A 26,250-nucleotide genomic window follows, 5' to 3' on the forward strand; every position below is an offset into this window, starting at 1 on the left:
AAAAAGACTAAGTATGTGTAAGTTTCTGTAGAAGTAAGTGTGGTGGTGTGTGTATAACTGTATATGCAGGTGAACGGATGTTTGATTCTTTATTAGCATGAGTGACTATGTGAGTGAGTAACTTTATGGATGAGTGGCGTTGTGTAACAGGATGTATAGGTGTATGAGTACATATGATGAGTGAGTACATATAGGAGTGACTGTACAGGACTGTTGGTGAATGAGTGGATGTGGATGTGGATCTTACAATTACTGAATAGGTTGTTGTAACTGGTATTGGTATGTCCATTGTTTTGAAAATTTTAATTTCTATTTTTGAATATGTGTATCAAAGGTTATATTAGGGGTAGAGGAGGTCTGCAACTCTATCACAAGTATGATGTCATCAGTGATGTCATGAGTGATGTCATGAGTGATGTCACTGACCATGTCATGAGTGATGTAATATGTGACGTCATCAGCAGTGCATTGCGGGCGCGCGAGTTATAGTTAGTTGAACTAACTATAACGGGGAATTTCTATGGTTTTGTACGAGTGAAAAGTCCAGCTAACTATAACGCCCCTGAAACCTATGGTTTTTTCAGTGAATTTCTAAGGTTTTTTAAATGCTAATTCCTAGCTATAACGTGCCTGAAACCTATGTTTTTTTCAGTGAATTTCAAAGGTTTTTTAAATGCTAATTTCTAGCTATGCCTTGCCGAGACAGGACATGTGAAGAAAGAAGGAAAAACGCACAGAAAGAAAAAAAAGAAATGCAGAAAGAAGCAACAGAAGTCCTCAAAGACGAAGAAAAGTGCAGGAAGAAGTATAACGTACAGAAAGAACAAACAGAAGAGCAGAAACAAGCCTTTTTGCAAAATCATCCTGTACCCTCAACTTTTTCAGATGGATACTGGTGGTAACTGAGTCTGACTAACCAGTCTTAGAGCCAGTGCTATGTTAAAAGACACTCAGAATACAGTGAATAAACCTACATACACTAGAGCACACTATGTGTTGGGGTCCCTCTTTGATTAGCATGACCTCCTCTGTAAGCCCCTAGTATATAATAGGGCAAGGGATTAAAACTACCTCTTAAAATGCACCACAGTGCGTGTTTGAACACGTCACCTCATGCCCCGTCCCCTCCCTTCCCCACTGTGTAAACACGCCCTGTAGCCATTTTAAGTTGGGAGATTAAGTCCCCTTGAATCCTGAGAGTCCCTAGGGTCCAACTAGACTACTAGGTACTTGCAGTAAGCGCCACAGAGCTGCGTTGCATAGAGGTGTAAAAAGTGGCACGGCCTGCACCACCTCTCTGCAACGCAGAGCAGTGGTGCTTACTGGAAGCACCTGGTGGGCTAGTTGGCCCTCAGGGACCCTCAGTATTGAAGGGGAATTAATTCCTCAACTTACAACTGGCCAGGGGGCGCGTTTGCAGAGTGCTGCAAGGAGGGGGCGTGGCCTCCGGCGCGATGCCAGTCTTTTATTTATTTATTTTTAAGAAGGAGGGCTGTGTGGCCCCCTTTCTTTTTCTAATTTATTAGCCCTGGGGACCTCATCCCCCAGGGCCTGCAACCTAATTTTATTTGTTGAAAAAAATTAATTTGGCCCTCCCAAGGCCTTAATCGGCCCCGGGAACCCCAACCCCCAGGTCATGGCCTTTTTAAAGAAATGTATTCTTTAGGAGGGGGGCTGTGTTGCCCCCCTCCTCAGGCCACTTATGGCCCCGGGGACCCCATCCCCCGGGGCCGGCCTTTGTTTTTTATTTTAAAAAAAATATATATATTTATAGAAACACCTAGGACATGCTGGACAAACCGTATGTACCTATCACCATGACGATTTGCGTGATATTCATTAAAAGGCGACTATGCATACAATGAATCCACGTAGAATGTATTCACACCGCTAGTGAAGCTCTGACATGTCTGACACCCTACCGTGCCTAATCCCGGCGCCCCCACTGGTGGGTACTCTCCAAGTAGACACCCTTGTCATTTATTTATACAAACATGGGTAGCTATTGACGGGCACATTTAATACACATGCACACCAAGCCATTCAAAGGGGATTCGACAAAAATTTGACCAAACTATGCAAGAAACCCCCTCACGGTTAATAAAACACACATCCACCTCCGGATGTGTAATACTTTTTATTTTACTCTCTGGAAAGGAGACAAACCTCACTTGAGTCACAGCGTGCTCCTGGCTGAGCCCAATGCTGTGTTACACCCACCAGTGCCCGCCGAGTGCCACACACCTCTGTGTTGTATTCCACCAGCTAGTGCGTATGCTATGACACTCTCTAGCCCATGTGCACTGTAACACCACCCCGTGAATATGTCATGCGACACTTTCCTTCGCACGGGTTATATTGCCCCATCTAACGTGCCTTCCTCGATGCCTATGTTATAAAGCACAGCGCTATGCCATACATATTACAATCTGGGATCCATATCTTTGTCACAGTGCATATGCAATGTTACACTACCCAGCATATATTTCATATTACAACTTTAGAGACTACTTAGGTTAGACAACACTGCCCTGTGCATATTACACTCCAAGGCGCATATCACATAGCAAGCGCTAGTGCCTGTGCTATCTCGTGCTCTCCAATGAATCTGTCATTGCACACAATGTATTGCATATTATATTTCACGCCCCTGTTCATCTTATATCACACTTTTTGGTGCATAGTTTATACCATATACTATATCTAATTTTCATTTTCAATCGTGCTCTCAAGACTATGTTCTATGTAACACTGCGTCCACCTATCCTTTTCACGGGCATTACATTTTGCGATGGGGTGGAGGGTCAGGGGATGTTTCTGCCAAGTGAGCCCGGAGTCACAGTCCCAAACGTCCTCTTCTTCCTGAATAAAAGTGAGATTATGCTGCATACTTGTTCATATTTTAAGTAGTTCGCACAGACACACATTTTTAAAACAATATAGTTCCTAATACCCACCTTCTATGAACAGTTAGCTTGCTGCCCCATCCCCCTCCTCCCTATCCTCTGTTGTCTGAATCCATGGACTAGCCTCCTCCCTCCTGCCATGCATGGTCTGATGTGCTGCCACTGCCCTGCATTTAGCATGATGTACCAGTCCACTCATCCTGCCCTCCATTGCCCAATTCTATGGCCCATCATTGACCTCCTGCTTAGCCTCTGTGCTTTGCTTGCTGCCCCTATTCTCCTTCCCCCTGCCCTCCGATGTATTTGTGCATGCCCCTGCTCCATCCTTTTTGACCACCATGCTCCATGGACCTGCCACTCCTATCTACTCTGAGTGTTCTGTTGAGCTGCCACTCCCCTCCCACCTGCCTAGCATTGTCAGATGACTGTAACCTGTCCCTGCCACCTACACCCTGCCTGTCCACATGCCATGCCCCTATCCCCTTCCTCCTGTCCTCCATGGTCCATTTTACTGCCACACCCTTCTGCCCTCCCTGGTCTGTTGTGCTGCAACTGCTCCTCCTGCCTGCCCTGCGTGGTCTGTTGTGAGGCCCCTTCCCCTGAACTCTCTTGTCTGTGCCCAGGTCCTGACCCTCCCTTCTATCCTCCATGGTCCTTTGTGCATGCCCCTGCACCCTCCTTCTTGCCCATCATAGCCATTGTGCTGCCACTAACCCTCCCGCTTGCCATGCATGGTCTTCTGTGCTGCCATGGCCCCTCCCACCTTCCCTCCATGGTCTGTGTGTATGCCATCATAGTCTCACTGTTGCTCTCCATGGTGTGTCTTGTTTCTAGTGCCCATCCTGCCTGACCTCCATGGTCATCTTGCTGCTCCTGCCCTGCCCCTTTGCCCCCAGCCCTCTGTTTCCATGTGCAGACCCCTATTCCCTCCCTCCTGGCTTGTCGGTTCCATTGTAATGCCCCTAATCCATCCCTCCTGCCCTTTATGGTCTGTTATGCTGCAGCTTTATCTCCTGTCTGTCCATTATGGTCAGCTGGCTACCATTGCCTCTTTCCCCTCTGTTGTCTGTTGTCCATGTGCATGGTCCTGTCCCCTCCCTATTGCTTTCTATGGATTGTTGTGCTGCACTTCCGTCCCGCATGCCCTGTGTGGTGTATTGTGCTGCTGCAAACCCTGATGCCTGCCCTGTAGGGTCAGTTTGGTGCACCTCTCAATGTCCCTCCTGTCCTCTGTTATCCGAGTCCATGTCCCTACCCCAATTCCTCCTGCCTACCATGATCCAATGTACCATACTTGCGAACATTTTGAACTTGGTAAGAGGGAGATTTTGAAATAAAACTGGGGTAATGATTTTCCCCTTTGAGTTACATTGAAAAAGAGAAGATTGTAGACAGGAAACAGATCAAGTAAAGCCCATTTGAGCTTAAAAACATTGGACGTTTCCAGGCTGAAACGGGTCTGTTGGCATGTATGGTTGTATGACCACTGCCTCTTCCTTCTGCCCACAATGGTCTATTATATTGCCACAGCCTCTCTTGCCAGTCCTGTATTGTTGGTTTGTTGCCCCTACCCCCCTTTCCACTGCCCTCCATAGTCTGTTGTGCTGCCACTGCCCTTCCTGCCTGCCTAGTGTGGTCAAATTGTTGCCTCTGCACTCTCCTACCTGCCTTCAATTTTCAGAGTCCGTGCCCCTGACCTCTGCCTCTCAACAGTATCCCAATGAACAACTAGATTCCTAACATTCTATATTTATTACAAAAGTGTGGAATGCCTGACGTCATCTTGATGTAATCAAAACTCTAATGCCTAGAGCATTTCCTTTAGCAATTACATACATGAGAGGGTCTTATTTGCATCAAAATTATGGTTAGTGCTCTAAAAAACTAAAATGAGGACATATTTTCTGAGTTTTCAATTAGCGACAAAGAACTTTTAAATTATTTGTAATCTTAGTTTTTTTATCCAGTTGACCACTTGATTAAATGTTGCATCCAAGGGGAGAGGGTGTGGTGTTACTTCCAGAGCTGCAGACTTTGCAACTGGGGAACAGGTTGGAGTTTCTGCTTCAGCTCAACATTCTGTGATTCTGGTCAAATCACTTAATCTCCCCATGTCTACAACCAAAATGAATTTGATCTTGTGTGATGTAACCAATGTTCACGTAAAGCACTCCAATACCTGACAAGTCTGCACTATATAAAACTGCAAATACACAAAAAATAAGTGTTTTGCACACTTCTGTCATTGGGCTACATTTGGGCTACATCTGGGTGATATTAGGGCTACATTTGGGCTCTTTTGTCTCAGGTGGCCATTTTAGGAGATTTATTTGTTATGAAGTTTCCTAATTTCCTCATTTACTGCAGTCTCCTCAGTAGGAAATGCTTTCAGTTTTTTACTTTGATTCCATCAAGAAGGTATTCAGATATGTCACACATTTGCCATAAATTCTGAATGTTAGCACTCTAGTTGCTCATTAGATCACTGTAGTAAAGCTACTGCTCACCACGGAAGTCTGCTGCTAGTATTAGAAGTGCATGTTTCAGTCTGCATATCAGAATTTTTTAATGAAATAGAAGAGGATTTGAGAAGTTACTCAAAATGTGCCCTAATTTTTCTTTCTTCAGCACTAATCATAATTTCTATGGCAAAATGAACCCCCTCATTGTGTTCCTTTTTAAATTAAATGTTTTAAGTGTTACCAGTTTATTCCAATCAGGATGGCTTAAGGTGTGCCATACTTTTGTCATAAGTAAGACAGTAAGCGCTCTAGTTGTTCTTAAGAACACTCTGGGACATTCTGTCATTGGGCTATACTTGGGCTACATCTGAGTGATATTTGGGCTACATTTGGGCTCTTTTGTCTCTGGTGGCCATCTTGGGAGATTTATTTGTTATGAAGTTTCCTAATTTCCTCATTTACTGCAGTCTCCTCAGTAGGAAATACTTTCAGTTTTTTACTTTGATTCCATCAAGAAGGCATTCAGATGTGTCACACATTTTCCATAAATTCTGAATGTTAGCACTCTAGTTGCTCATTAGATCACTGTAGTAAAGCTACTGCTCACCAGGCAAGTCTGCTGCTGGTAATCAAAGTGCATGTTTCAGTCTGCATGTCAGAATGTTTTTATGAAATAAAAGAGGATTTCAGAAGTCAAAATGTGCCCTAGTTTTTCTTTCTGCAGCACTAATCATAATTTATATGGCAAAATGAACCCCCTCATTTTGTTCCTTTGTAAATTAAATGTTTTAAGTGTTACCACTTTATTCCAATCGAGATGGCTTCAGGTGTGCCATACTTTTGTCATAAGTAAGACTGTTAGCACTCTAGTTGTTCTTTAGAGCACTCTGGGAAGCTGCAGTAGAACACAAAGGAATCAACTGACAGTCTCTGCCCTTGCTGGATGTACATGTTTTACTGAGAATGTCAGACTTCATTCTTACATGACTGAGAAAGATAATGTGAATTTACAGAAAATATGCTCTCAGTTTAGCTTATAGATCACCTTCCAAACCTCTGTGGGAAAAGTATGAGAAAATAGTTTTCTCTCAAACATGGTTCGTGATATCACAGCAGAAGGCTTTTTCACATGGTAAAATCACCTTAGAACACACCACAATTCCTAAAATGAGTATGGTACCATCAACAAATGATTTATAATGTAACTAAAGTCTTAAAACCTTCTATTAACTGCAATGCTTTTTAATGAGGTGCTATCATGTATATTGGTCCCAAGATGGCTGCCAACACTTCTTGGATGAAGTACTGACAGCCAATCAGATCTCACGATGAGATGTGTGATTAGGCTCCGCCCAGATATGTATGTGAATTTACTTTTGATTTTCTCAGGAACTACTGAACAGATTGACACCATATATGCAAAAGGCACATGCCTGACCTGAGGACTACCACTTTGCCAAATTTCAAGTAATTCTGTTCAGCCGTTCGGGCTGTACCTTGGACTGAAGGTCCCTATGGAAAATTGCATGGGGAAAACGCGTTTTGGGCCCCCTCTTTTTTCTCAGCCCTCGCTTGACAAATCCCCCCGAGACTTTCAGGGTAGGAGCGGAGCGGAGCGCCCCACTATTTTGAAAATTTCGCGAGGATTCGTCAACCGGCACCAAAGTTATTCCAAATAGAATGTTGCGGATTTCCTATGGAAACACGGTCCTAACTATAACTATCTACTGCCGACCGCCAGTAGATAATATATTTATTTATATATATATATATATATATATATATATATATATATATATATATATATATATATATATATATATATATATATATATATATATATATATATATATATATATTTCAGCTCCAAGGTTCCCTTCGGAATGAGACGCACTCGAACAGCAGTGTGGGCTTTGAAGTCTTTATTGGGTATGGCCACAGCAATCAGCAGAATCCTTTCGCAGCTGTGCAAACCGTTTCAATGCCTAACGCATTTCCGAGTCGTTATACTCCTTCATCAGGGGCCACGGTATGCTCAGAAAGCCGTTCTGGTGCCGCCCCTTCCCTTTATAGTGCCGTGATTATACGCCCCGAATGGGCTGTGCTGAATGCGGCTTTATATTGGCTGATGGGAGTTGCAGTCCCAGAATGTTTGCGGCAATGTTCTGTGGGAAAATACAAGCCCTGGATGGGCCTCCGCTCAAAAGGTATGTCCTCAATCCCCACTTGCTGTTCCGATATAGATATATATTTCACTGTCACAACAAAAACGCTGAGCACTCGAGGCTTTGAGATATTCAGAGATTTACTGTTTATTCTGTGTGCAACCATCACGGAACTGACAACGCGTTTTGGCCTTTGTCAATGTCAGTTAGATAACGTGAACTCTCACCTTTAAAACAGAACCCAATTCATTGAACAGTATGATCAGTCAACAGCATAGAGGGTGTACTATATTCTATTGCATTTATCCCCTCCTATCCATGTTAGAACAGCGGCCATTTTGTAATATATAACATCACTGATTGTTCACATAACTAGATTTCATCATGCTGCTTCAAGACTTTACAATAAAAAAATGAATAAATGCTTGTGATAAATAGCCGCCATTCATACAAATATCCCATGTCCATGATAAAAAGATAAATACATATTTATGTGATTCATTGGACAATTGTACCAGTTAGCAGCATCAAACATGCACTTCATTTTACTTCAGTGAGCCCCTCAGACCCTTACAAATGCAATGGCCATTTTGCAATATAAAAATTAATTTGCTGTTAAGATAGACAAAACATGGAAAGATTACCGTCCAGCCCATGGTTTATGCCGTATATAAATCAATAGATCAAAAAACAAATGAGTAGCTGTGACAGATATTGGCCATTGGCATCAAGAATTCACATCTAAGCTCATAATTAATAAATTAAATATTATCTATATCTGATGATAATCATAGTAATTCATCAATGTTTTATATCCTTTCTCAAGACTTGCAATTGCTCGATGAGTGGGCAGTTGTAGTTTTGTCAGTTAACATCCACACATCCTTCTCTATGTGTACTTCCTTCTGATAGACACTTTTTCTATGGGTTATATCAGGCTGATTCACTAGTTCTTTGCCTAATACAGTGTCTGTTTGGAGTATATGGAAAAATTGAGTAATAATCTCACCTTTCCATCCTTCACATCCATTTTCTGTTCATGCGTCAGAAGATCTTGTCTTTCTCTCCTACTCACTTTAGCCCTTGCCTCCATTAACACCGTCTGCGAGTAACCTCTCTCTGAATCTAGTCAGTGCATCTCCTTCAGCTCTGTTGTAATCGGAGGACACGGAGCCACCGGTGCAACTGACTTGGGTGAGTAAGCACTTGCATTCACTCATTGCAGAAACTTTGTGGGTGGTAGCAGCGTAGAGGCAAAGCTGAATATTATTTCTTAATAATACAAGTGGCAACCACATAAGGATATGTTACAGCATGATTGGAGGCAGCTGAATCAGGTTTCGGCAAAATAGTGCCGTCAGACAGAGCTGAAATTGATGTACATGTGAAGAAAGGACTAAGTAGTCTCAAAGGTCTGTTTACTACATTAGAGAGGACATGCGAGAAGGAAATTAGAAAGTGGTGTTAGGTGACATCCTTTCAACGTTATCTTGATGTGGATAGAATTCCAAGAGGCCTCAGAATTTATACAATACCATCGTATGAGAATCCAGATCTGAATTTATTAAAAGAATGGGCGGAATTAACAACCCAATCTGCCAAAGGAAGATCTCTGACCTCCTGGTCAGGGACCTACTCTCTTCCCCACGCAGCTCCGCTGTTAAGTGCCACTGCTCTGTGCACTGCTTGGTCAGGTAGGTGTTCGAGGCCCTCCACCACCCGCAGGCTCCTGCCTGCACATCATCCCTGGTGGCCCAGAGGGAGAGCCTTGCTCTTCTGCTGGTTCCACTTCTGTCTGTGTTGTATTGTGCCAGTTTTGCTGTCTTTTTCCTGTCTTTTGGTCTGTTTTCTGTCTTTATCATTGGGCCTGTTTTTCCTGTCTTTTATTCCTTGTTGCCTTGTCTCTCTCTTTTTTCTGCCCGTTTTCCCTTTCCTGCTGCTGCTGCCCCCGCGGCTCATCCCCCTGCTGCTTACCGCTCCCAGCTGCGCCTTCCTCCCCCTTCCCTACCTAATGATGGCTGCTGCGCAGCCACCATGCAACGGGCACGCCACTGGCAAGCCCATCTGCGACTGCCCGTGACCGGACCGTGACCAGCACCAGTGACCCTGGATTGCTGACCACCCACCGGTATGACTCAGCTACACTCGCGCTCTCAACCCCGGAAGGAACAACAACTGCCAGCTCTCCATGCCGAACACCACCCATGGCCAGTTTTCCTACTGCCACTGCTGCCGAACCTTCACCACCCTCCGTACTACCATGGCCACCGCCCCCACACCGGACATCAACACCATGAAGCCCTGAGGTGCATCCTCCTCAATGTACACTCCCTGCACAGGCACATTGTAGAAATCTGGAACCTCCTCAACACCCTTTCGCCAGACGTTGCCTTCTTCACAAAAACTTGGACCAATTCCACCTCCACCCCTGACATCACCAATTCCATCCCCGACAGATACAAGATCCAGAGGAAGGATCGCCTCAATCGCCAAGGAGGAGGACTCACCATATACACACAAGAGCTCCCACCGACTCATGACCTCCAGCAACAGCCCACCCACCACCAAACACCTCCACTTCCAGATCCAGCCCAGCTCCGGAATGACTCTACGAGGCACCCTTGTCTACAGACCTCCTGGACCTCAAACTACATTCACCACTACCATCGCCAACCTCATCGCACACGACGCCATAGCCTCCATGGACTACATGCTCATCGGTGAACTCAACTTCCAACTCGACAACCTAAACAACCCCAACTCCACCACCCTTCTGGACAACCTCACCAACCTTGGACTGTAAGAACTCGTCACCACCCTCACTCACAAGGCGGGACACACCCTCGACCCCATCTTTGCAGGAGGTAACAACGCTCACTTCAGCCACACCTCGCATCCCCCTGGACAGACCACTACTGTGTACACTTCCATGTCGACAAACCCACAGCACCCAAACCGGCACCCCGCCCCTCCATGAAGGAACGGGAGCAAGGTCACTGAGGAGCAGCTCACCTCCACCCGCAACTGCACCGCCCAGCCACCTCGACCGATGCCAACCTCACAGCCAAAGAACTCCTCAGATGTATCACCAACTGGGCAAACGATCCTGCACCCTTACGTAACTTCGACAGACAGCGCCCCAGAAAAGGCACCTGGTTTACCGGTGACCTCCAAGAATCCAGACGCACCTGCAGACGTCTCGAGAAGAACTGGAGAAACAGCAAATCTCCAGAAGACCGCACCGCCTACAAGAACGCCATGACGGAATACCACCAACGCATCAGATCAACCAAAAGGACATTCATCCAGAACAAGATCCTTGCCAACTCCAGTAACTCCAAGGAACTCTTGAGCATCATTCAGGAATTCACCAAACCCTCCAGGAAAAACACAGACATCACCCCCTCCCAGGACCTCTGCAACAAAATCGGCTCCTACTTCCATCTGAAAATCAAGGGCCTCTACGTCAACTTCAACGACCAGACACCGGATGCCGACACCACTCCCGCCTCCAGCAACGCCAGCCAGCCCACCATCTCCTCCTGAACCCCAGTCACCACTAAAAACACCACATCGACCATGAAAGGCATCCACTCAAGAGCCCCCATGGAGGCCTGCTCCTGCACATCTTCCACAGAGCCACCGCCACTGCCACCATCGCCCCGGAACTACGACACACTATCAATGACACCTTCAAGACCGGCATCTTTCTCGACAACTGTAAAAGCGTGAAAGTAACACCCCTACTCAAGAAGCCCTCAGCAGATCGCACGGACCACAAGAACTACTAACCCATCTCCCTCCTCCCCTTCGCAGCCAAAGTCACTGAGAAGACTGTCAACGTCCAACTACCGAAATTCATCGAAGACAACTCCATCCTCGATCCCTCCCAATCTGGATTCCGCAGCAATCACAGCTCTGAGACCGCACTACTCGCTGCCAAAGACAACATCTGCACCTTACTTGACCAAGAATACACCGCAGGCCTGATACTTCTCGACCTTTCTGCAGCCTTTGACACCGTCCCCCACTGCACACAGACCGCCAGACTCCACAAAGCCGGCAATCAGGGATCCGCCCTCGACTGGCTCTGCTCCTTCCTCACCAGCAGAGTCCAAAGAATCAGAATCTCACCCTTGCCTCCGAACCCAAAGAGATCAACTGCAGATTACCCCAAGGATTGCCGCTCATCCCTACGGTCTTCAACATCTACAATGCCTCACTCGCTGCCATTGTCAGACAACAAAGACTAAGCATAGTATCGTACACTGACAACACCCAGCTCATCCTCTCCCTCACCAAGGACCCCTTAACCACCAGGCTCAACTTCCAGAAAGGAATGAAAGACGTTGCATCCTAGATGAGCAGCAGCTGCCTGAAGCTAAACTCAGAGAAGACAGAGGTCCTCATCCTCGGACCCTCCAGCCCTGCATGGGACAACACCTGGTGGCCCTCAGCCCTCGGCAGCCCCCCACGACCACACCCAAAACCTTGGCATCATACTCGACTCCTCCCTCTCCATGACCCAACAGGTCAGCGCCTTCGCCTCCACCTGCTGCAACACCCTCCGCATCCTCCGTAAGATCTTCAAATGGATCCCTCAGAATCAATAAAGACCATCACCCGCGCACTCATAACCAGCAGACTGGACTACAGAAATGCCCTCTATGCCAAGCTCAACAAGTCTCTGCTCCACAAACTCCAGACCATACAGAACACTGCAGCCAGACTCGTCTTTGATATCCCTCGACATGAACACTTCTCCCAACACCTGCATAGCCTACACTGGCTCCCCGTCAGAAAGAGAGTAACTTTCAAGATACTCACCCACGTCTACAAATGCCTACCCAACAACGGACCCCAATATCTCAACAACAGAATCTCCTTCCATGTACCCAAGAAGAACCTACGATCTGCCAACCTCGCCCTTGCAAAAAACCCACGCATCGGCAGAGCAAGAATGAGTAGAAGATCCTTCCCTTACATCGCGGCCAAGACCTGGAATGGGCTCCTCATAGACATCAGACGTGCCCACTACCAGCACATCTTCAGGAACACGCTCAAGACCTGGCTCTTCGACTGACCGGCTCTTCGACTGACCAGAGCTGCCCCCCACCCCAGTGCCTTGAGACCCTCACAGGTGAGTAGCGCACTTAAAATCCCCTGATTGATTGAAAGAATGGTGGCAATCCTGATAAAATATGCAAAGAGTGACAGAGGCAAACTGTTGGAGGAAATTAAGAAGATTGCAGAAAACATTATCCAGAACCGTGATAAAGAACTTTCTGAGTGGCTAAGGTCACAGATGAAAGCTCGATTAATAACAAATTAAAACAACATCAAATTACGAAAACATAATAAATTTGCTTGTGATCAGAGGGATTATGAATCAGAGAGAATATTGACGTTTGCCAGGAAATGCGAAGCTCCTCGCAAAGTATTACAGGTAACCAGAAATCTTAAAGTAATTGATGTAAAGGACACCTCAGAATCAGAGGTAGACAATGACCTTTCAGAAACAAAAACAGCTAGAAGATTGGAAAGCCCAGGTACTAGCACTAGGATACATTTTCCCCAGGAGTATAAGCTCATCAAAGAAATCTGGAGAAGGTATTCGCAAAGAACACGACCTCTGGAATCCACAGGAGAAAGATCCAGAAAGGTAAGGGAAGGAAATCAAGTGTCGCAGGCAAGGGTCACCAGGAGCAAGAAGAGTTATTATCGCAATTAAAGACCAATAACTTTACCATCGGAAATCTATCTGATCATCAACTAACTCCTACAGAAACAACTGTGCTTCAAAAAGGTCTGACATTTTGTCCCACAAAGGCACAGGATTATACTCAAACGAGTATTGATCTCTATCGATTCATAAGGAAACTTTTCTGGCGTCCAACTTAAATCAACAACGGTCCCGAATATGGTGACATCAACTGACATTTTAACTGGGGAAGTTCCATCAGCATTGCAAACCCTGTGCCAACTTCAGGTATCTCCAACATCGCCGCAAGAACAGGACTCTGGGTACACACCAAATTGGCATTGAGAAAAGGAGTGAGAGGAGTGGTTTTAAAGCTAAATCAAGATTTATCCCAACAACAATTGTTTTTATGATGCAGTGGTACAATACTTGGATAGACTGAGAATATCTGCCCAACCACAGACATTGAAAAAGAATTTCAATTTGACTAAGGAACAGTGGAAAGCTGTTATCTCCCTACAAAAAGGATATGTCTCTAGTAATCTAACCATCTGATAAAGGTGGAAATATAGTGCAATTTAATAAAGAAATATATCAAAAGGAGGCACTACATCTGCTGGAGGACTCACAGAGCTATACTCAAACGAATAGGGTGACCTATAATGCGAGCATTGAAGCTTTCTACTCATTACTGGATGGTTGTCACAACAAAGGGATTTTGGAGGAGGATGAATATAAGTTTATTAAGGTTGATCATCCAGTTTGCCCACTTTTTATGATTTGCCGAAAGTGCATACAAACAAAGAAAACCACCAGCCTCGATCTTTGTGGATTCCTTCCTTTTTCCTATTATCAAAGACCTGAGTTCATTCATCCAAGATACCACATATTTTATTTGGCTCACGCAGAACATCCAATGGGAAAAAGATGTTATGTTGATCACTTTAGACATTGGCAGTCTATATACATGTATTGCACGAGAAAGGTCTTGCCGCATTGGAATGTTTCTTACAGAGTAGGCCTTTAAAGTACCAAGAACATAATTTAATGGTACTACAAATGGTTTCCTTCTGCTTGAATAACAATATTTTTCTTTTCACTGGGCAGCTGTTCTTGCAGACACAGGGGACCGCCATGGTCACGTGCTTTGCCCACAGTTATGCAACCTTGTTCGTAGGCTGGTGGGAGAGACACGTGGCCTGGGCAAAGCCCAATTAAAAATGGGTAGAAAAAAGTGCTGTTTGGGCAAGGTACATTGATGGCTTGTTCATAGTGTGGCATGGCACACATTCCAAAGCTGAAAAGTAAATTTCTATCTTAAACAGTAATGAGCTGAATTTGAGATTCACTAGTCAGATATGTGAAACAGAGGTGCCATTCGTAGATCTTACATGTATTTGTCTTCAATAATAAACTCTGTACCAAGCTTTTTTTAGAAAACGTACGGCAGGAAACACCATTCTGCATGCGCAAAGCCAGCATCCACAAAGTGTGATTTAACAGCATTCCCTTTGGATAACTCCTGTGAACGAGATGCAATTGCTCCCTCACTACTGATTACATCAAAGCTGAAGGAGAGGCCCTGACTAGATCCAGAGAGAGAGGGTACTCACAGTGTTAATGGAGGTAGGTGCTAAAGTGAATAGGAGAGAAAGACATGATCTTCTGACTCAAACCGAAAATTAATGGGAAGGATGAAAAGGTGAGATTAATACTCAATGTCTCCACTGAGTCTAAACAGATTCTTGGAGCAATTCAGAAACATTGGAACATTCTCCAAACAGACACTGTATTAGGCAAAGAACTAGCGAATCAGCCTGATGTAACCCATAGAAATAGTGGCTCTCTGAAGGATATTCTGGTCCATAGTCATTTTGTGGAAAGACCTGCAAAAAAGATTAAGGTAACTGGGTTTTATCCATGCACTAAATGTAAAGCACGCAAAGGCAGTACCAAAATGAAGAAATATGAAATCCCATGTAGACTAGAAGGAGGGTAACAAAATTATTAAATTGCAATTCGTATTTTGTAGTTTATTGTTTAGTATGCCCTTGTGATAAAAAATACATTGGCAGCACGTTGCATGAAGTGAAAAGAATAGGTCCTAGAACATATTAGAGACATAAACAAGCAGGACAACACCTACCCAGTGGTGAGGCACTTCGCAGAGGTTCATCAATGCAGAGAACAGAGATTATGATTCTTCTGCATTGAACAAATGACCCACAGAGGTAGAGGTGGAGACAGAGTTAGGCTGCTCAGGCAGATGTAGTCTAGCTATATTGCGGAGCTAGGTACCCTGATTCTGGCTGGCCTCAAAACTGAGGAGGACCTTTCTAAACATGTAGGATAAGGAGAGGCTACTTGTGAATCTTGTTAATTCCTGTTGATTCTTTTCATTTTTTGATTTTTCTTGATCGAAAAAAACTTTTAACTGCTCTTTATTCTCTGACTTTATGTAAAGTACTAGAATGTACCATTGATCATAAACTCAAATTTAAATCAGAATCAGGCAGGAAGTACACATAGAGATGGGATTACCCCTTCATTAGCATAAAATAGGGATGTTGTTGATGTTAACTGACAATAATCCGACAGCCCATTCAGGGCACAATTGCAAGTCTTGAGAGAGGATATAAAACATTGATGAATTACTTTGATTATCATCAGATATAGATATTTAACTTATTCATTATGGGCTTAGATGTGAATTCTTGACGCCAGTGACCAATAACTGTACCAACTACTAATTTGTTTTTTGATCAATTGATTTACATACGGCATAAGCCATGGGCGGGACGGATGTCTTTCCTTGTTTTGTCTATCTGAACAGCAAATGAATTCTTATATTGCAAAATGGCCATTGCATTTTAAGGGTATGAGGGGCTCATTGAAGTAAAATGAAGTCCATGTTTGATGCTGCTAACTGGTACAATTGTCCAATGAATCACATAAATATGTATTCATCTTTTTATCATGTACATGGACATGAGGTATTTGTATGAATGGCGGATATTTACCACAATCATTTTTTTTTTTTTGCATTGTAAAGTCTTGAAGCAGCATGATGAAATCTAGTTATGTGAAGAATCAATGATGTTATATGTTACAAAATGGCCGCTGCTCTAACATGGATAGGAGATATATGCAATAGAATATAGTCCGTCCTCTATGCTGCTGACTGATCAAACTGTTCAATGAATTGTGTTCTGTTTTAAAGGTGAGAGTTCACATTACCTAACTGACATTGACAAAGGCCAGGAGGCAGAAACATGTTTGTCAGTTCGGTGATGGTTGCACACTGAATAAACAAAATCTGTCGATATCGCAAAGCATATTTTTTATTGCATTTATGGAGCGCCTATCACCAGAAGGTCTCTAAGCGCTTCAACATAAATCAAAGGTCCAGAATCCCTACATGCAGCTATCCACAACCCACCACAGAATAAGCTTATCTAAACAACTCTAGAAAGAGAAGGGTATTAAGTCTCCTCCTAAATGGTAGTAACCTGGTTTCCTTACGAGTATCGTCAGGTAGTTTATTCCAAATCTGGGGGACAGTGACAGAGAATGCCCGGCCCCCTAGGGTCGTTCTGTTAAAACGTGGACAGACTAACAGACGAGAATCTGAAGACCGGAGAGTGCGACTGGGCACAGAGGGCCTAAGGCGGTCTTTGATGTATTTGGGTACCTCTACAAACTGGGACTTATGCACAATGCACAGCCCCTTGAATTTAACCCTTTGCTTGATGGGGAGCCAGTGTAACTGCTGCAGTAAGGGAGCAGCATGTGCTCTTCTTGGCAACTTAAAAATCAGCCTTGCCTCATCATTCATGACCACTTGTAGCTTCCCCAGAAGTATATTGGGAAGCCCAATGTAGACTGCATTGCCATAGTCTAGGGAGACACGATTAGTGCCGTTACAACAGTCTGCATAGTGGAGAGAGACAACAAGGTCACAAGTTTCTGGAGCTGCAGCATTAGGCCAATACAACTCCCTATGACAGTAGATACCTGGCTCTTTATGGTTAATCCAGTGTCCAGCTTTATGCCTAGGCTCTTTACTGCTGGCACCGGAGTTGGAGAGGTGCCTAGCTTGTGAGGCCAATAAAGACTGGACCAGGGCGAAACCCCTGTAGTCACAGCCAGTACTTCTGTTTTATCTGGGTTTACCTTCAGGGAATTAGAGGTCATCCAGTTCATAGTGAACCAGAGGATATTTTGGACGTTACCCTGAACGGCGGGAGCGTTGTCAATACGCACAATTAGTTGGGTGTCATCAGCGTAATTAAACAGATGACAGTCTGTTTTAGCTAGTGCATCTATCAAGGGCTGCAAGTAAATATTAAAAAGCAAAGGAGACAGCACAGAGCCCAGAGGGACCCCCCATTGTAGGCTGCCCTGCCTAGATGTACAATCTCCCAATTGGACTCTTTGGGATCGATCCTCCAGGAAAGAGGTGATCCATTGGAGGACCAGTCTAGAGACTCCCAGCTTCCGGACACGGACTAACAACTGTACGTGGTTCACCGTGTCAAATGCGGCTGAGAGCTCCAACAGGATTTGGGCTGAGAGGGTCTTCTTGTCAGCTGCAAACCGCAGGTCATCCCGCACGGAGGGCATCACCAATTCAGTGCTATTATGCACCCTAAAACCGGCTTGCCTAGTGTGTTGTTCTACAAAGGCCGAAAGTAGTCGAAGAACATGTTGTTCAAGAACCTTAGCCAGAAATGGGAGTCTAGAAATGCTTCTAAAGTTTTTAAGGATCTTGGTGTCCGCCCCTGCCTTCTTCAGTAACAGGATCACCAAGGCTTCCTTAAACTTCTGTGGTACTTTTCCTGTCGCCAAAGATAGATTTAGTAGAGACAACACCTCAGCCTCAATCACTGGGATGATGGTTTTGTACACCTTCGGCGGGCAAGGGTCCTCAGGTGACCCTGATTTTACTTTAGCCATAAAGTGAGCTAAGTCATGTGGTTCGAGTGAAGGGAAAGCGGAGAGAGCTCTACTCTGAAAGACAGGTGGGTCCCCCACTACCAGAGAACAGGGGGGTAAGACATGTGTTGCCTATATCAGTAATAATGTCTTCAACCTTAGTTAAAAAGAAATCCTGCATCTTATCTCACTCAGCCTGACTGGTGACTATCTTTGGCTCTTTCAGACGACTCAGTTCCCCGAGTACCTTAAACATCTCTTTCTGAGTGGTTGTCGCTTCGCTGATCCTGGCTTCATAATATATAGACTTAGTTCTGATAATTGAGGCCTTATAAAGGGCCAATTTTTCTTTCTACACGTCCTTCGACTCCGTTTCGGAACATTTCCGCCAGAGTCTCTCACACTGACGGAGAGATTGTTTTTCCCCTCTCAGTTCTTGCGTGTACGTTTTTCGTGTGACAGTGACGTTTTACGCGAGTCCGTCCTCGTAAGCTGTAGCACAGGCTGCGCAGAGAGCGGCGGTGTTGACAGAATAGTGATTCCAGGACATATATATAAAAAAATCACCTTTTTGAGGGAAAAGAAGGAATCGGCACTCCTGTGGACTTCACTCCTGTTTTATTATCATGTGAATGATACAATCATCTATGCATTTCGGCTGCCAGGCGTAGCCTTGTTCATGCTATACATATATATGTATTCACATACATACACAAATATATATACATACATATATACCTATACATATATGCATACATATATTATTATACATATATTATCTACTGGCGGTCGCCAGTAGATAGTTATAGTTAGGACAGTGTTTCCATAGGAAATCTCAACATTCTATTTTGAATAACTTTGGCGCCGGTTGACGAATCCTCGCGAAATTTTCAAAACTAATAAGGCGCTCCGTTCAGCTCCTACCCTGAAAGTCTCGGGGTGATTCGTCAAGTAGGGGCTGAGAAAAAAGGGGGGTCCCAAAACGCGTTTTCCCCATGCATTTTTCCATAGGACCTTTAGACACAGCTACAGCCCGAATGGCTTAACAGAATTACTTGAAATTTGGCAGAGAGGTAGCCATAAGGTCAAAGAAGTGCCTTTTGCAGGTCTGGTGTAAATCTGTTCAGTATTTCCTGAGAAAATAGCATTTAAAAGCATATCAATATCTATACGCGCGCAGGGTGCGCGCACTGTGCAAGCCCTGTGCGCGTTCACCCTGCCGTGCGCGAGCGTAATTGTGATTGGTTGTTAGATGTCAGTAAACATTCGAATCGGTCGAAATCAGGAAGTGTCGGCCGCCATTTTGTCTGTCGCACTGAAAAGGAAAGGTGGAGAACATGAATAGGGGGCAGCGTAGGGAGTTCTTGACCCCTAGCCATTGTCAGGGGGTCACAGTAGGAACACGTAGGGCAAAAACAAAGAGTTTAATTTTTTTTAAAAAACATCGCGAGGTGTGCGCACTCTGCGCGTACCCGAAAAAAAACATTAAAAAAAAAAAGAAATAAAAATCAAGTTTAAGTGTTTAGATATTAGGTGGCTCTAAAAAGAGCCCTTGTGTTTATTGAGTGTTTTTCGGTACCTACAAGTAAGTACTGATACAGAGTCTAAAGTTAAAGAGGAAGACTCTGTTCCCTTCATCATTGAAATGTACACCGTCTCCTCTATAAATGTCTTGCATGTTGTAACGCAAGTTGTTGTGGTATATAGAACCCATACCATAGTCTCTGAGGAAAGCAGAAACAGACTTATTGACGTGCTTTCTTGCTTTGTCAATTTGCGGACAAAATTGGTTGGACCAGTTCCACTTTTGCCTTTGGCATATATTAGAATATACAACGGCAGTTTGTGGAAAAAGTGACATCAATTGCAGAAAGGTGTCCTTAATAAGCATTTCCAGACCTACCCCAGTTAAAGTGCCTAGGTCATTACCACCACAGTGCACAATAATAAGGTTAGGCTGTGGGAGATGTAGAAAGGTTTTCACCAAAGGCATTAATTGGTGCCACTTTAACCCTCTCTGACCAATCTATTTAATGTCTACATTTGGCAAAGCAAGGTCTTTGAAAATACCTCTTTTTTCTGCATACTTTTCACTCCAGAAGACATAGCTATGACCTACAATCCACACTGTGAACATCTTCCAAGGAGAACAGGATGCACTCAGGAGGTGTCTTTAGGTAGAATAACAATATGAAAAGAAAGACAGTTGAAAAATGGAGGCATTCATACTTTTTTTTAATAAAAAAAACTCATTGGCTGATTCAAACCATTTTACAGTTAAAACTAGGCTGTATGTTTACATTTTTAAAAGCATGTTTTGGATTGGTACAGAAAAATGTGTTCCCACTGAACATTACTTTGAATATGCTGTTAGGTTTGAAAAGTCAAGCACTCTTGCTCTTTGGATTTGAAACATTGTGTGCTGAACTTCTGACCTCTCTGCTCACACCTGTGTTCCATGAGCTGTTGCTATGGTAGCAGGCAGAAGTCATGTTGGGGGAAGGGATGATTAGGAAAGGGGTTGAAAGTTGCAACCAATAGAAATGTGTGATTCCATTTGAAAAAATGTGGGAAGGACTGTGATTTTACATTAACATGTATATGTGGGAAAAATTGCCAATTACTGGTTGTGGAGAGAGGAGAGAGGTGTACAGCTCTGAGATTCTGGCTCTGATAATCTGCTGTTTGAGTGCCACATTTCTTTCTCAACTAATTAATTTTAAAGGTGAGTTATGAGCTTGAGAGGGGAAGTATGTGGTGTATTTTGATATAAATAATAGAATTGTCATTCTTGTTTTAAAGTTGTGTTTTACATTTTGTGATTTAGGAGAAATTTAACTGTCTTGAACTTGTAATATATTATGGAGTATGTCTTCACTGTAAGTTAAGGTGTACTGGTATCACTGAGGAATACTGTTTTGTGCCTAGAATCACATCATGAGTCTATGTGCACACAGGATTTGTTGTCAGAGATTTAATATGTGTTGCTCTTGTTCTGTTAGCCTTGCACTCGCAGAAAAGGGGCAGTTTGTTTGCTTAAAGTGTGATGGTTAGCATTCAGCAGAAATTAGTTACTCACAAAAAAGAGGCAAATGCAAACACATTTGAAAATAGCATGGTACATTTTCCTACCACTTCAAAAGTGGTGTTTTACATTTTATGTTAAGGAAGATATTTAAGTGCCTTGAACATGTTAGATATTATGGAGTATGTCTTCACTATAAGTTGAGGTGTACTGGTATCACCCAGGAATACTGTTTTCTGCCTAGAACCACACCATGACACAGTGTGCACACAGGAATTGTTATCAGAGATTTAATTCGTGTTGGTCTTGCTCTATTACCCTTGCACTTGCAGGAAAGGGGCAGCTTGTTTTTTGTAATACATGGTCATGGTATCAAGGAGCTGTTAGGACATGTGCTCTTTTCTGCTTGTCTAAAATATAAGAAAAAAGTGTCAGGCTGTCACAGTAATTATCACTTACTCCACCACAGTACTAAATGTGCTTTCAAATTGCCAAAGAAAATATCGCTTTGTGCCTAGAATCACACCATGAGTCTGTGTGCACACAGGAATTGTTGTCAGAGATTTAATTTGTGTTGCTTTGTAAAACTTGCACTTTTAAGAAAGGGCAGTTTCTTTTTTTCAAGTGTGTTGCTTAGCACTCAGCAGAAATCACTATCTGTAAAATGAGAGGAAAATGCAAATACATTTGAAAATAGCATGGTACTTTTTCCTACCAATTTAAACGTTGTGTTTTACATTTCATGTTAAGGAAGATATTTAAGTGCCTTGAACTTGAAAGATATTATGGAGTATCTCTTCACCATAAGTTAAGGTGTACTGGTATGACCCAGGAATACTGTTTTCTGTCTAGAATCACACCATGAGACAACATGCACACAGGAATTGTTGTCAGAGATTTAATTTGTGTTTCTGTTGTTCTGTAAAACTTGCACTCTCAGGAAAGGGCCTGGTATCACCCAGGAATACTGTTTTGTCCCTAGAATCACACCATGAGACAGTGTGCACACAGGAATTGTTGTCAGAGATTTAGTTTGTGTTGCTGTTGTTCTGTAAAACTTGCACTCGCAGGAAAAGGGCAGCTTGTTTTGTTCAAATGTGTTGGTTAGTACTCAGCAGAAATCACAATCAGAAAAATGAGAGGTAAATGGTAACATATTTCAAATCAACTGGGTAGATTTTCCTTTCAATCTTGTAAAGGGTGAGGTAGTTCCTACATGTACAAAACTCTAATTAACCTTTACCAAACATGTACTCTTACACACATATCTGCAGTCTTCATGCAGTTGAAAAAGTCTCCATGCAGATCTCTCTTGCAACTGACAATACACAGTCTCCAGAAACACACTCTTTGCACACATGCAGCAGCTTCTTCTACACTTCCATGCATAATACTCAGCTCTGTGTTGTGTTTCAGATAGCAGTGTGTAACGCAAACAGATTGAATGTCACTAAGGCTCTTTTCCTTTGCTGTAGTCTAATCACTCACCCTGTAACACATGGTCATGGTCTCAAATAGGTGTAAGGACATGTGCTCTTTTCTGCTTCTCTAAAATATAAGAAAAATGTGTCAGGCTGTCACAGTAATTATCATTTGCTCCTCAACAGAAGTAAATGTGCTTTCAAATTGCCAATCAAATATCGTTTTCTGCCTAGAATCACACCATGAGTCTGTGTGCACACAGGAATTATTGTCAGAGATTTAATTCATGTTTCTTTTGTTTTGTAAGACTTGGACTCGTAGGAAAGGATCAGCTCATGTGATAGGATTTGAAAAGTTGAAAAAAAAAATTGTAATGAATTAAAATTACATAAAGGTATTTTTTTTTTTAGTTTTTTGCAGGTATTGCTGAGCAACAGTGAAAAAATATAAAGATGCCTATAAAGTCAAGAAAGAGAAAAGAAAAGAAACAACAACTATATTTGAAGACAACTGGTAAAAAAAAAAATAGGAGGAGAAGCGTGTGTTGAAAAACAGAAAAAGTCTTCTGGTAAGCAAACTAAAGAATTTTTTAAAAATATCTTCCAAAAAAAAAAAATGATCGAAAGATAAATTCAAACAGTGTTTCAAGTACAAAACAACAACAGAGTCGACAGCAAAAACAAAATGCTAATGTAGACTCAGAAGTAAGAAAGAGTGACTTAACAAGGAAAATAGATTTTAAAAACATTCGTCGAAAAATGTTTCAGAGAAGAGTGATGTTACATTTTCGAAAGGATGTGAAAAAATATAAGAAAAAAACCAAATTTTATAAGAAAAAGAAATTAATTGAAAGTATTGTTACCAAGGCATTAGAAATAAAAAAAAAACTATTCATTTTAATTTTGAACAGGATGCGTAGATTAGATAAATTAGTCAATGCAATGAAGTCACAAAGCAAAAGGAAAAGAGAAGTAAAAAAAAAATTACTTTTGTAAAGTGTTCTTAGGAGAATGGAAGCATAGTTCAAGTACTGAACCATTTTTTAATGAAGAGAGTTATCTTCAAAGTAATAGTTTGTTGCATGCAGTTGACACCAATGGAAGAGCATATGAAGTTAAGGATGGTTGTGTAATGGAAAAGGAGAAAATGGTTCCAAGAAATGAGGAAGAAGTGATGGCTGATGAGGTTATGGGGAGACGTCCTAAAGCCCCAGTGTACACTTGGAATTGTAGTAGTATTTGTACTGTGCGTCAGGAATCTATTGATAAATTACGTGACTTTCTAAGAGAATATAGTAAAAAGAGTGTTAAACAGAAAATTAAGGTGCTTCAAAGACTAGATCCATGCAGAGTGAGAGAGAATACTGGTTTGCAAGGACATTCTCTGACTTGTCTATCTAGGAAAGTGTGTCAAAGTGTTTTTCACCATTTTAGGATGCTCGCTGTTCATCATACTGAAATGAGAAAGTTTGTGAGAACATTGTATTTTGCTAAAAGTCAAGCACTAAAGTTGAATGAGTTGAATAATGCTCTGTTCCGTGGATCTGTATCAGATTTAGTGAAGGTTACTGATGAAATTCAGTTTTGTTACTTTGGTCCGGAACAAGAAAGTGCAGATAATGACACAGTAATTGAAGAAAATGTGGAAGACAATGTAGAACCTACTATTAGTAAAAATTTTGAAGATCAAATGACAAAATTTACTATCATCTCTAATGAAAGACCAAATATTACTTGTATATGTTGCCGGAGAAGCCATTATAAAAAGGTATGTTGATCTCTATAAAAAAAGTGAAAAAGAAAATAATACTAAGTGGTTGGATTTTGCTACATATTTATTTCTGGAAAATTGTTTTGATTTGGGTGAAGATTACCGTATTTGTAAATACTGTTATAACAAGTTAGAAGAAAATAAAATGCCAGCAAGAGCTGTACATAATAATTTGAATTGGTTGAAATTCCTGCAGAACTTAGTGATTTAAATACGTATGAGTCTATACTCATTCAATGTGTCCATCTGTTCCAGACTATAGTTCTTATGGAGCCCAAAACAGGCAAATTACCTCCTTCGGATTTACAAAGAGGTTTAAAAGGAAGAGTTGTCTATTTGCCATTGGATTTGAAAAAAAATATGGAAACAATTGATGCAGATAGATTGGAAACTGAACCATTAGTTATTTTGGTTAATGGAGTACCAACAAAGAATAAGAAAATTTGGCAGGAGCTGGTAGATGTACGAAAAGTACAAAGAGCAAATTTATATTTGAAAAGAAATAATAAATGGTATGAAACAATTTATATGGATGAAGATGAAGAAGTTTTACTACCAGACTCAGGAATACCGGCTGGGCAAATTGAAAAAGTGGATAAGTCAAAAGAAGAAGAAATTTATGAACATTTCAGCATACATCCTCTTCATTCAAAAGAAGTTATGGCAAACACTATTGATCTGTTTCAGATGAAGAAAGCAAAAGGAACTCCTGTGAGTGTATGGGAGGAGAGCTTGGAAGCTCGTTGTTTTCCCCAGCTGTTTCCTACAGGAAAAGGTGGACGATATGATGAACGTCCAGTACAGACTCCTGCTTCGGAGTATCGGACTACAAGATTATATGCAGAAGATCCCAGATTTCGTCAAAGTATTCCTTATTTGTTCCATCTTTTATTTGAAAGTGACTTGTCTGCACTATCTTATGCAGTAAATAACATTTTAAAAACTGGAGTGCATCTACATAATGTGTCAGCAAAGGACTTTCTCAACAAAGTGCAACAGCGAGATGATCATTTGGAATCTCAATTGATCAATTTGATGGCTTGTCAGCGTGGAACTAATGAATATTGGTACCGACGCCATGGAGAATTGAAGTGTATGTTACGGAATTTAGGAACTCCTACATGGTTCCTTACCCTGAGCTGTGCTGAGTACGCTTGGGATGATTTACTGGATTTTCTGCGAGAGGCAAATTCAAACATTGAAAACATCCAATACAAGACAGCAGGAGAATTGTGCTCATTAGATCCGGTTAATGTTTGCAGATATTTCAGTCATAGATTTGAGGCTATGATGTCCTTCATCTGCAATAAAAAAAATCCACCTCTTGGAGAAGTTGTGGATTTCTTTTGGAGAAAAGAGTACCAAGCAAGAGGTGCTCCTCATATTCATATGCTGTTGTGGATCAAGGATGCCCCAAAATTTGGAACAGATGCTGATGAAGCAGTTTTATCTTTCATTGAAGGATATGCAACATGTGCTATACCTAAAAGCACAGAAGAGAAAAACTTAAAAGAGAAAGTTTTACGTTTCCAAAGTCAAAGGTGTGGAAAATACTGTCGACGAAAGTACAAGAGTAAAGATAAATTCTACACAAAATGTCGATTTGGATTTCCACGACCTGTTCTTTCAAAAGGAAGAGTAAAAAGTTTTATGTCAGCTGTGCGACATACTATTACAAGAAAATCGCCTAAGAATACCTACAACCTAAGAAGAAAAGAAGAGTCAAAATATATAAATGACTACAACCCAGTCATTTTATCCATGTGGAATGCTAACATGGATATACAGTATGTGGCTGACAATTCTATTGCTGTTGCTCGGTATGTCACATCTTACATCACTAAATCTGAGAAAACGGAATTGA

The 26,250-nt window shown here is 42.3% G+C and overlaps 1 protein-coding gene across 2 annotated transcripts in view; it reads right to left on the bottom strand.

Annotated features, from left to right (window-relative positions):
- DPYD (dihydropyrimidine dehydrogenase) overlaps window positions 1-26,250 on the bottom strand; it is a 3,539,101-nt gene that overhangs the window by 1,973,688 nt on the left and 1,539,163 nt on the right. The window lies entirely within an intron of this gene.

Source organism: Triturus cristatus, chromosome 4_2, assembly GCF_964204655.1.
Source record: "Triturus cristatus chromosome 4_2, aTriCri1.1, whole genome shotgun sequence".
NCBI lineage: Eukaryota > Metazoa > Chordata > Amphibia > Caudata > Salamandridae > Triturus > Triturus cristatus.